Genomic DNA, 11,139 nt, shown 5'->3' with positions numbered 1-11,139 from the left:
GTTTTCCTAAATAATAATAATAAAAAGAGTTACTGGCCATTTTCGTCCATTTGGTTTGCTACTTTCGCCACTTCGGTCCAAAGTTTGAAATTTTGTCAATTTAGTCCTCATAGTTTTAAATATTAGCCAATTACGTCCTATCTGTCTTACGTCATCCAGCTATGCCATTAGTTTAAGGGTGTTTTTGTCTTTCTCCTTTTTATTTTGAGTTAATGGTCATTTTAGTCCTTATAGTTTGATACTTTTGCCACTTCAGTTCAAAGTTTGAAAATTTGTCAATTTAATGTTTTGTTTAATTTAGTTTTTTTTTGTCTATAACCCTGAAGAGCATAATTCAAGCCCAAAACCATCGAGCAACCTCCAATACAGGTATGCATTTACTCTGTTGACACTAGTAATCATACCCCCTCGTATTTAGTTTCCAGACATTTCCTAAACCCCCCCCCCCCTGATGGAACTCAATGGTCAAGGTAATTCCCTGAAACTGAATTGTATGGAAAAAACTAAAAATCGTTTCTTTGAGGAATGCATAATAATTAGGGTTTAGAGATTAACATATCGTAATAGTTAGGGTTTAGAAATTGCTTTGACCACTTTACCATTGAATTCCACCATGGAAAAGAGTTTAGGAACCGTCTAGAAACTAAATACGAGGAGAGGAGGTAAGATTAATGTTGTCGACAGATAAAATGCAGACCTGTTTTGGTTGATGCTCGATGGTTATGGGCTTGGATTATGCTCTTTAGGGTTACAAAAAAAAAAAAAAAAAAAAAAAAAAAAAAAAAAAAAAAAACTGAATTAAATTGAACATTAAATTGACAAATTTTCAAACTTTGGACTAAAGTGGCAAAACTATCAAACCACATGGACTAAACTGACCATTAACTCAAAATAAATAGAAAAAAGACAAAAATACCCTTAAACTAACGGCATAGTTGGATGTCGTTAGACCGATGTGACGTAATTGGCTAATATTTAAAACTATGAGGACTAAATTGACAAAATTTAAAACTTTGGACTGAAGTGACGAAAGTAGCAAACTACAGGGACGAAAATGGCCATTAACTCTAATAAAAAAAAGGTTTATTGGATTTAAATAATCCAAACTTTGGTCAATTCACCAATATTAATCCCAACTTAAGAATTGACCCACATTAATCACAACTTTCACTATTGGCTGTCAACGAACCTTTTCCTAACTGAGTCTAACTCCATTAATTTTTGCTTACGTGGCACAAAATAACATTAATATTTTAAAAACACTCTTTTAACACATATATCAAAGTTCATGGACCATTTGTAAAAATTACTCATCACCATCTAACATCTTATACCACCACCACACCATTACTACCAGTCTACCACCACCACATCAAGCTACCATCACCTCACCATTAACACCACCATCACTACATAAGCATGGGCACCACACCATTCTATTCAGAAAAATCAGAGTATGTGGATCTGAACGAAATTTGAACATTGACAAAAATTTGATCGGAACAAAATAAATATGTTTTGTAGAGTTATTCTGTCGTCGTACAATTCGTAACATATTGTTTTCTTATACAAACCCGCTGGAAAACTTAATCATGGCCGGAAAAAAGAAAATGTCCGGAAAAAGTAGTTAGGCCACCAGAACAACAATTTTCTTCACCGGAGAAATCTGTTACAGTCGGAACTCGATGTGTTATTACTAAATCAGAAAATGACACTAATATGGCTTGCCGAAAAAGCGTCCCCAGAACGGCCTCACCGGAATATCCAGTTTCTTGCCGGAAAGAAAAACAGTTACGAGATCAATTAACACTCTACAAATCATCAAACAATTCTGATCATGCTCACATCCATGGCATGAACGTCGCCGGAAATTTCTGTTGTTACAGCGAAAAATATGGTTACCTTGCCGGAAAACCGTTTTAAGCCGGAAATCTTGCCGGAATCGTCAAAATCATCACCAGAAAATATGGTAGCCTGATGTGGTAGTGGTGGTAATGGCGTGGTGGTGGTATAAGATGTTAGAGAATGATGATGGTGATGGGTAATTTTTACAAATGGTCCATGAACTTTGATATATATGTTAAAATAGTGTTTTTAAAAAATTAATGTTTTTTTGCGCCACATAAGCAGCCACGTAAGCAAAAATTAACGGAGTTAGACTCCGTTAGGAAAAGGTTCGTTGACAGTCAATACAGTGAAAGTTGGGATTAATGTGGGCCAATTCTTAAGTTGGGATTAATATTTGTCAATTGACCAAAGTTTGGATTATTTAAATCCAATAAACCTAAAAAAAATCCTAGTCCTACTTTCGTACACATAGCATCTCCGACCTTTCATATATGACTGACTTGAGCATTAAAGTGGTTTACATGGCTAACCCTCAATCCATAACCATTCCCACCTCTCGTGAGCGAGCCAAGAAGAGTAAAGACGTAAGCCCACTCACGCTTAAAACCAGTCAACCTCCAAAAATCGGTTCGCTCAATCTCCAAACAATTCATTACACCTACCCATGACACAACAATTACCACCTTTTTTGCAAACCAGCCCGACTTTGGTCCGAAAATGCAACTGATACCATCAAAGAGGAAAGGCAAGAAGGAATGCCCGTCTACCTCAACCGGAACACGTCGAACCACTTCAAAACAAGATGTGTCTGAAGAGGCCGCTTTAGTGAAAGTTAGAGTCGATATATCCGAGTATCATGTTATCAGAAACATTTTAAGAAAACAATGTTAACTTTATTATTATAGAATTACTAGAACCCTGTGTATTACAACGGGATGTATATTGAGATTTAATCATAAGCAAACTATTATTGTTGTTCACAGTAAATGTTTTTTAATGTTCTTTATAGGCTCATTTTGCAAGCACATATATAAGGGAAAGTTCTCCACAGAAATGAATTATGTTTAAGAAACGATTTTTAGCTGCTCCAAAATTGAATAAACGAATTATGATTAAACTCATTTTAGCGGCATTGAAAATGACCTGTCAAACCCTACCCCCATAAACCCAAAACTACCACCCTTATCCCCACCTAAAAAAACATAAGGTTAAAACTAGACCTAAAAAAATCATAAAAGCTAAACCCTTTAAACTAAGACAAAAGATAAGGAATCACCAAACGCTGAAACTAAACTCTAAAATCTCTAAAAACAAAAAAATGTTATGATTAAATACGTTAAATTTGAAATATAACATAAGGCTAAACCCTAACGTTGAAATTAAACTTTAAAAACTCTATAAAAAAAGACTTTATGATTAAGTATGTTAAATTTGAAATATTGATTACAATTTTTTTTAATTATGATTAAGTATGTTGAATCTGAAGTATTGAGTTTCAATTTTTATTATGATCGAATATGTTGACTTTTAAATATGTGTTTGCTCATAAGCGGTTTTCGAGAACCTTGCAAACGTAATAGGCGTGAGACATGTAAAAGATGTTTACGTGCATTTTAATAACACTAAACACCGATTTTACTTACCAAGTTCAAAAACACTGTAAAACTATTACTTTAAAACGCTGGTTGGTGTTATCATGATAAAGGCAACAAAAAAGATAAGGATGAAAAGTTGGAAGAATTATCAAAAAAATAACACACAAATGAAGTCGAATTTTAAAATAAATGAAGTCGAATTTTAAAATAACTGTTTCGGAAACCTTGTTTCGGAAACCTTCACCGGTTCGGAGACATGCTAAAAATTATAAAAAAAAATGGAATAAGTTTGAGGTAAATGGAATGAATATGAGGGTGTATAAAAATAAAATTTCAATTATTTGCACTTTTATCCTTTTCTTTGGTTGATGGTTCAAAAGTGGATATTGTCGGTTTAGGTGACAAATTTATTTCTCTTGGTGGACCACTTAGATTTTTTTTTTCTTCTCACCTGAAATGGTACACTGAAGACCGTATATTTACCCAAAATAAATGTTTCACTTTTTTTGGTTAACCGAAGATAATTATATGAATATTATTAACGGGGAATCTTCTGGAATATTAACACAGAATAATGATCCTCTGCTATCAAATAAGACCAATTACACACTTAGATACCTGATCTTCTGAAACGATTACTTTTTTCATGGTTCTTTTGATAAAAGTAACAAATTTCAATATAATCATTGTAATTTAAAGAACTAACGGTATTTATTACAATGGAAAAGATGGATACAAATGCAAATTCATAATTTTCTCCTTTTACAATTTTATCATGGCAAATGACATCGGAGCTCACAGCTCAATCCATGGCTTAAACTGAAATGCTCACAGCACATCATCTCCCCACATGTTACACAAACTGTGCATACACCATTTAGTGCTTGATCTAACCTAAAAGCTAATTTTCAATCATAATTAAAGGTATAAATGTTAACTAAACTTAACATGTCCACTCAACTTCCCTTTTAAAGTCTGAATTAATACAAAAAAGAAGTAAATATAAATTGTAGATCACAATCTACACAAATAAAAGCTTAAAGTAAAAAACAGGAATGCTCTTTTTCTTATATGTATTTTAATATAATATAGATATAGATAAAAATATATTAGATGGATAATATAGTAATTTAACAATTTTAAGACTGCACTAAAATTTAATTGGGAGACGCCGTTATATTAAATACACCTTGTCGTCGGTGAAGCATTCCAACGAGATCACGACTACACTAATTAATTACGATTGAATGCTCCTGTAAGCAACTATTCCTCTTCCTTGTGCACTCTCATTAACAAATAAAAACCCATCATCTTCCATAGCGATGGTTTTATCATTTAAAACAACTTTTATCATTTAATTTTTTATGGGTTACAAAGCTTTGTTAAAGGTTATTGAAAATACTCTCTTTTGGACAATATATGTAACTATAAAATTCAGTTTTGTTAAAGCTCATTGTATAATGCCACCTGACTTTAACATATTTGTACATTTAGTTAAATGTGATGTGTCAGATACTTTCTATCTGGCTCAATGAGATTTTAACACTTAGCTACTTTTTCACAATTTTTTTCCATGTCCTTTGATGATGTGTAACCAAGCTTTGGTGGAAAAGGAAATCGATCTTTAGCATTTGTTTACCCACTAGAAAATGAAAGCAAACAAAAATGAAACGAGTTACAGTTAATAATGTATAAATAGTTCAGGCTTATAAATGCACTAAGATAAAATCGATATTAATCTATCTATAATATATATAAACGAAGATATAAAAATCCTACGTGTCGCGATGTGGTCGCTCCCCATTTTTTTGGAGTCACCAGATTTGCTTGATTTTTAAATGGTGGCTTCTCATGCATTTGACCCGAATTCATGAGTATGGGTCTTACCAAACCCAAATATTCCTTAAACGGGTTATAACATCTCATTAAATTAAAAATTATTCTCACCAAATTATTGATGTAAAAATCCTATAAAATAGGATATAATAACAATTAATATCTTATTTATTTTAAAAAAGATATAGATATTATTTAAATTAAAAAACCAATTTGATAGTAAAAAAAATATAACGGGTCTTGTGTTTCATCAAACCATAAGTATATTATTAATTTTCATAAATATTATTTATAATTAAAAAACCAATTTTATAGTAAAAAATAAACAGGTCTTGGGTCTCATCAAAACCATATAACTTTTAAACCGGGTTATAACATCTCATTTATTTGTGAAACAATTTATCATCAAACCATAAGTATATTATTAACTTTCATATAATAAAAAAAAATATAAATTCAACAAATAAATAAATATTAGAACAAACAATATAAAACAGCCCCCGTAATACGGGGGATAAAAACTAGTAAATAATAATTGACTATAAAATTTGATGAGGCACCATATAACCCTCCTATTATTTCAATATTAAATTCATGTTTATCTTCTTTGTTTAATGAATTTTTATGAAATACAACTATCTTCAATTAGTATAATATAAAGTTAGATATAAGATTTTAAAAATTTTAATAATTGTAGAACACAATCGTTTTTTATCATGTTTTTTAAACTTAAATAACTTTTTTTTATAAAATCAAATATTTTTATCTTTATATTGAGTATAGTACTGTTATATTTTTTTAAAGTATTATGAGTGAAGTTCATGAGATAACTCCATATTTTGGTGAGAACTTGAAAACTCCAAAAAACGGTACTAAAAAAATCATAACTCACAAACGAAATCAAATTTTGAAAAACCGCTTCGAAGACTTTCATTCACTCTTCCTCCTCCATCTACAAAGAATAAACGAAAACTTAAAAAAAATAAAAAAAATGAGCGTTTTTTATTTTTTATTTTTATTTTCGCGAAGGTAATGCACATACGCATTATATGCAAAATAAAGTACCGCACATATGCATTATATGCAAAATAAAGTACTGTATATATGCAAAATGAAGTACTGCACATGCATTATATGCAAAATAAAGTAATGCATATATGCTTTACATTTTACGTTTTTTCTTTGTTCGCTTATTTTTTTCTAGTTTATAACGTTATTTATACTCAAATGTAAGATAATAAAATTCTTGATTTAATGGTGCAATTTTTATTAAAAAAATAGTTACTTATGCGAAAGATAGAAATGTTTAAAAATTTATATATTTAAAGTTTCAATTTTACCCTTCCTCTTTAAAATTTCAATTTTAATTTTTTTTTAAATTTTTTTAGAATGGGGACATTAAAGAAAAGAAGGTCTTCGAAGCGGTTTTTGAAAATTCAATTTCGTTTGAGTTATTATTTTTTTTGGAGTTCTTAAGTTCTCATCAAAAATGAAGTTCTCTCATGAACTCACCCCTATATATATATATACTAGTAAGGTACCCGCGCGATGCTGCGTGTCGGCAATTTGCAACGCGTGTTTTTTTAGTTTATCAATTCGCTTGTGATATATTGTATAAGTATTCTGTTAGTGGTTATCACCCACACGTTTCAGTGTGCATTCGTTTCCTATTGGTGCTGGTACATGCTCAGAACTGGCTCGGTGTATCTAGCCTCCTATTCAACAATCTTCGCTCAGAACCGGCAATACATTTTCAATGGGCTTTAACTGGAATGATCTTACATCACATGTTTACCTATGTTGTCTTGAAACACAACTTTATCTGAGCCTTTATTTCTATTTCCCCTACAACTTACATTCACACATTCTATTCATTTAAAACAATTGCATAAATCATAACCATGAAAGTCTAATACGCATTTGAAGCCCCAACTGGCATAAATTTAAAGCATTTGTCATACCTCAACTTGTTTTCGAAGTATTTAGACAATACTGAAATCCAACATGTCAGATGTGTTTGTTTGCTGCAAGCTTGAAGACCTTAACTATGAGCTTAATAGCAATAATATTGTTACACTAAGTTTTTTTTACAACATTAATCTTATCTTGTCCATACTTGGAGCAAGATCTTGTAGCTTCCTCACTTATACGCCTTCATCTTATCTGTAAATATCCAAAAAGAAGTATTTAATTATCCAAAGAGTCAATTGGTCAACAAAAATGTAAAATTATTGTTTGCAAGTCAACATGCTCATTTTAACTCGTACTAAAAATTACTTGTTTTGACCCAAATCTATATTGGCCCGTAATATAATTACTTATTTTGTCATAAACTCATTTTGACTCGACTATTGAATTATGTTGCCGTGACTACAATTTATAGTCTTGCCCATACTTCAATAATAAAGCTACTCATTTTCTTCTATCCTCTTTGACCCTAGAGACCACTAAAAATCTGAGTCATAAACTAATTGTTAAAACCTAGTTTTGTGATAGAGAATAAAAATAAAAACAAGCTAATCAATGAAGATATAAATTTGAACAAAAATATACAAAACATAGTGAAACGGTTAGGATACCTCGAATCAAATCAGCTCACCTGCTTAGTTTCTGCAAAACACGAACTCGAGGCCGCCCATCTAAAAATAAATCGGTTAAATCTTTTAGTAAATAGAGTTTGTTGCAAATTTTTTTGTAAGGAAAACTCATCATTCTAAGCATCCAAATTTCACCATTTATATGTCGCAAGAAACAAACCACATAAATCGACTTACAAATTGTAAACAAAATTTTTTTAAACCCAAATCAAGTTAAGAAGTAAGTGATAGTTTTTACTTAAAAATGGCTTATTTAAGCATCCAAATTTCACCATTTATTTGTCGTAAGAAACAAACCACATAAATCGACTTACAAATTGTAAAAAAAAAGTTTTAAACCTAAATCAAGTTAAGAAGTAAGTGATACTTTTTACTTAAAAATGGCTTATTTTATATTCAGATGATTCACACCACATAATATATAAAATATATCTGAACAATATAAATATTATACACATAAATATTGGTCATACCAATAATTTAAAGATGTCAAATATATTATCACCTCAAAAACATTACCCTTACACGCTACAAGTACTGTTTGCAAGATGTTGAATGGTACCAGCAACTGTTCAGGATATAGAAATTTTTAGCACTTTTCTATACTGCCAGAATATTTATTCTGCTGGAAAAATAACATAGTTGGAACATAAAAATAGAAAATAAAAATGAAACATTAAATACTTTTAAATAATCAAATTCAGAATAGAATAATAGATTAACCATAAAAATAGAACATAAAATTTGTAAAATTATCATTTGATCTCCTTGTTGAAGATTTTCGGCATTCTTTTGAAATTTCATACAAATTGACCCTAAAATAAAAGTGGTAACTGTATAATTTGGCCTTGGATGGAACAATTTTTTCAATTAGATTTAAAAATTGTATTTAATGTGAATTAAATTACAATATTTTTTCATTATCAAGGGACTTGTACATTGATGCATTAATGAGTTGTACATTATAATCAATAACTCGGTATTAAACAAATTTTATGTTAAAACGTCAACAAAAATAAGCATGTTGCAACAGTGGTTTTGTTTTTTTTTTTTAAATTATAATATATTTAAAGATATAGTAGTAACAAAAAAAATAAATAAACTTGTCATATATAAAGGGAAAGATAAAGTGCCAAATTTGTAATTATTACTTATATTTACAAGTAGTTAACTAAAGTTGAGGGGCTATTAGTGTAAGTTTGTTTTTAATCATGTGTTTGATTTTGCCAAAATTTTATTATCAATGGACTTGTACATTGATGCATTAATGAGTTGTACATTATAATCAATAACTCGGTATTAAACAAATTTTATGTCAAAACGTCAACAAAAATAAGCATGTTGCAACAGTGGGTTCGGTTTTTTTTAAATCATAATATATTTAAAGATATAGTAGTAACAAAAAAAATAAGTAAACTTGTCACATATAAAGGGAAAGATGAAATGCCAAATTTGTAATTATTACCTATATTTACAAGTAGTTAACTAAAATTGAGGGGCTATTAATGTAAGTTTGTTTTTAATCGTGTGTTTGATTTTGCCAAAAGATTACTATGTCCTCTTAACTACCTTAAGACATGCATCAAGTGTTGTGTTTTATGTAATACAATTTGTACCTCTTAAGTTTTAAGAGGTCCTTCACTCCTCCTTTATATATAGTAGAGATATATATGGACATGAAGAAACCACTAAAATAGAAAAAACTAAAAAGAACCATATACATCATAAGAAGTAGGAGAGAGAAACTCAAAAAGGTTGGAAGGGAAATTTAAAAAATTGAAAGATAATTTAAAAAAGTTGGTTAATTTGGTGTTTTCATGGTTCTCATTTGAATAGCCCCTATATATAATACATACACACACACACATATATATAACAGCAACAATTGGTTCATCATCAACAGGTATTAAAAGATCATGCGGTATAGTAATCCATGTTGGTTCATCTTCATTGGCTAATGCGATTGCTGGAAGGCGCCATGACCCCATGTCTAAAAGCCAGTTACTGAACCTTTGCATTTTCACGTATCTATCACCGGTAAGATTTGGATCATGGAGATGCATGTTGGTCGTCAAACAAAAGACCCTGCATGCATTCCATATAGTATTCGACTTGTTAATCGCCGAATCAACAATGTCACTATGCTGACCACGTCGGACTACTGGAAGAATCTGATGAAATCACCAACAAGTACAACAACTTTCCCACCAAAAACACGATCTTTCGCATTTGGGACAGTACCGCGACATATATCTCTAAAAGTTCGATCAACAGCTTCAAAGGTATGACGATGTTGCAATGGCGCCTCATTCCAAATAATGAGTTCAAATAAGTTAATTAGTTTAGCAAGGTCTGACCCAACATCAGTTGAACAGAAAGAGTCCTTATCAAGATCCATAGGGATCCGAAACATAGAATGTGAGGTACGTCTACTGGGGAATAACAGGGTAGCTATACTAGAAGAAGCAACCACCAAAACAATCCGGCCACATGAATGAATTCATGCAATAAGTGTCTTCCACAAATGTGTTTTACCTATCACTTTTGGTTGGATGATTCATAAATCCGTGAGCTATCTGGTATTCTCTTATAGCACGTTGTCGTCAATGTATTCTTATTAACGATCTCAATCATAATTCCGTGAACTATCTGGTATTCTCTTATAGCACGGTGTCGTTAATGTATTCTTATTAATGATCTCAATCATAAATCCGTGAACTATCTGGTATTCTCTTATAGCATGGTGTAGTTAATGTATTCTTATTAACGATCTCATACTAAATCCTTGGCTATTTGGTATTCTCTTATAGCAATGTGTCGCTAATGTATTTTTATTAGCGACCTCATTTTATCCAAATTATTGTTATTATTTATTGTTTCGTATACAAGTTGTGACATTTCTTATTATATACATATTTGTTCAAAACTATGAACTGATCACCAACATTTGTGTTGATAAACTTTATTTTATGCAATGTTACAGATTTGACGTTAGGTTGATTGTGGAGTTTGGAGAAAACGTAACGAAGACCATTAGGATATTAGCAAATTGAACAATATATTTATTTGCTATATTTTATTATGATTATCTATGAATATTGTTATGTGACTTTATGATGTTGTGAAATTAAATGAGTTTGTTAAATACTGTCGCTTTAAATAGTGTCATGTATTTATGGGGAATCCGTTGCACCCCGACATGTTCCGCCGCCTTTGGTCGGGGTGTGACAGATTGGTATCAGAGCAATGATTATAGGATATGT

Source organism: Bidens hawaiensis, unplaced genomic scaffold, assembly GCF_021521415.1.
Source record: "Bidens hawaiensis isolate Kalapana, Puna unplaced genomic scaffold, B.hawaiensis_p1.1 tig00053279_1, whole genome shotgun sequence".
NCBI lineage: Eukaryota > Viridiplantae > Streptophyta > Magnoliopsida > Asterales > Asteraceae > Bidens > Bidens hawaiensis.
Note: the sequence above shows the minus strand (reverse complement) of the source record.